This window comes from Physeter macrocephalus, chromosome 1 (genome assembly GCF_002837175.3).
Source record: "Physeter macrocephalus isolate SW-GA chromosome 1, ASM283717v5, whole genome shotgun sequence".
Taxonomy (NCBI): domain Eukaryota; kingdom Metazoa; phylum Chordata; class Mammalia; order Artiodactyla; family Physeteridae; genus Physeter; species Physeter macrocephalus.
Genome location: NC_041214.2, coordinates 71,941,605 through 71,944,026, shown reverse-complemented (window position 1 = coordinate 71,944,026; position 2,422 = coordinate 71,941,605). Strand labels below are relative to the sequence as shown.

Below are 2,422 nucleotides of genomic sequence, written 5' to 3'. Positions count from 1 at the left end.
GACTTGGGTTTTTACAGGCGTTCATCCAGACTACTGTAAAAGCCTCTCAATTGGTCTCCTTGCTTGTCTCTGCCAACTTGAATCCATCCTCCCTTCTGTTGTCTGAGAGATCTTCCTAAAATGCCAATCTGATTATGTCATCCATTCTTTACTCCCTTTAAAGTTCCCCAACTCCTTAGTGTGACATATAAAGTTCTCCATACCCTATCTTCAGAGCGGCTTTCCAAACTTGACCCTCCTCCGATATTGCTAGCATTTCCAGATGCCCATAGGGAAAGCCCAAATGTACTTTCTCTCTGAAAGTCCTGTGTTGACAGTTATTAAAGTGTTATACAAAGTGAGGTAATACTGTTGTCTTTCAATGCACTGATGCCACTTTTGGTATGAGCTACGTCCCTAGAGAGCAATTATGTTAAATTCACTTTCTAATAATATGAATGACTTAAGGAGTGAAAAATAATGTCTTTAATTTCTACTTTGTGAAACTTACAGTGAGGTTCATGGTAGCTCTAAGTCAGAAAGAAATCACTTGGAGATGAGATCAGTAATGTCTTCATGTTTCAGGAGGTGGCAGCTTAAGAATTAATAAAGAAACTGACATCATCTAGAAAATATTAGGGGGAATTTTCTGGAAGGCAAGTGTGGTGGGGTGATTAAGAGCATGGGATCTGAATTTACAATGTCTTAAATTCACACAGAACACTCATTTACATGTGTAAGGTAACGTACTACAGTAATGACTCTCAAGGAATCATGCCTCTTGTGTGCATAGCCTTGCTGAGTTCTATCCCGTATTGACCCTAGGCTGGGAACATCAGCAATGTGACATAAAAAGAGGTTTGAAGACTGCTTACTCATTGAGGCTTTCCTTTTGTGGCTGCTCACTGAGAACCCTTTTGTTACTAAGTGAAGAAGTCTGGGCTAGCCTCCTTGAAGATGAGAGACCACATGGACCACATGGAGAGAGGCCCTGCTGTCCCAGCCCTCCTAGATATATATATAAGTGAGCCCAGCCAACACTGCACGGCGCAGAGGTGAACCATCTCAGCGGAGCCCAAATCACTGACCCAAAGAACTGGGAACAAATAATTATTGTTTTTAAACCACTATATTTTGAGGTGGTGTTATACACAGTAATACCTACCTGATATGCTGGAAGACCAAGTTACTTTTTTTTTTCTTGTGGATTTGTTTTTATTTTTATTGGGCTATAGGGGATGGGTTGGGAAATACCTCTGCAAGTTATGCCCCACTAGAGACATGACATGTCCATTCTGATTTTCCTGGGACAGCTTTTGGAGCTTTTTTTTTTTCTTGGAGCTGCTGCTCTTGCTGGCAGCAGCCTCTTTAGGTCCTCTGCTGAGTGGCTCCTCCTTGGAAGAGAATTTCCTCTTTTTCTTGGAGACACTTTTGTTTCCTGACTCTTCAGGGTCACTAACTGGTTCCTCTTTGGGGAAAGAGTCTTCCTCTTGGGAAGACTTCTACTGCCAGCTGTCTCTTCAATATCACTACTAATCAGATCCTCCTTGGAAAAAGTTTTCTTTTTTTTGGGTTTGGAGAAGGAGACAGATGGGTTTTCCATTCTCCTGAAGAGCCTCCTGAGGCTTTTGCTTCTTCTTCTTTTTGGGTCTTTTCATCTGTCTCCTCACACTTCTCTGGAGTACTACTGCTATTTTCTGAAGAAGCCAGGGCAGTTGCAGCCAGCTGTTTCTTTTCCTTCTTCAAGCGTTTCTTCTCCTGTTTCTCCAGCTTCCTAGTAATCTCAGCGGCTGCTTCCTTTGCCTGAAACATTGCCTCCTTCATGACATCCAGATTCTTTCATGGAATCTCTCCAGTCTTATAGAAGGATAGCCACAAGCAGTGTCTGCTTGTACACTGCAGAAGCAGAGTAGAGTCGTTGCAACAGAGGCTGTATAGCCCACAAAGCTTAAAATACTTAGTGTCTGGTTCTTTACAGAAAACGATGGCTAACCCCTGATATAGAGCTCTGTAAGTTCATAATACCTTGGGGGGACAATGTAATGCTGTTAGAGGGAGATGGAAGGATCTGTCTGAGGAATCAGGTTATTATAATGGATCTCATGGAGGCCTCAGTATAGGGAGTGCGAGATGCTGGGAATGGGTGTGACTTGATCTGCAAGTGTCAGGCACTATATATAGGAGGCAACAGGGCCTAATGACAAGTGAGCAGGTTTTGGAGTCTTGGCCCTGCCAGTTACTACCTCTGTGGCCCTGAGCAATCATTTTAACTTCTCTGAGCCTCGGTTTGCTCATCTGTAAAATGGGATTAATCGAACCAGCTCATGGGTTCTATTAGAGAATTAGTGATTATGTAAGAAAGATACTTAACACTTAACCTGTTACAGAGTAGATAATAACTGTAGTGTGGTCTATGTGTCCCCACCCCCCAAATTCATATGTT

At 42.6% G+C, this 2,422-nt stretch overlaps 1 pseudogene; it reads right to left on the bottom strand.

Moving 5' to 3' along the window:
- Positions 1–1,208: 1,208 nt before the first annotated feature.
- LOC102987567 (nucleolar protein 56-like) lies at positions 1,209–1,803 on the bottom strand (annotated as a pseudogene).
- Between the last annotated feature and the right edge of the window lie 619 nt (positions 1,804–2,422).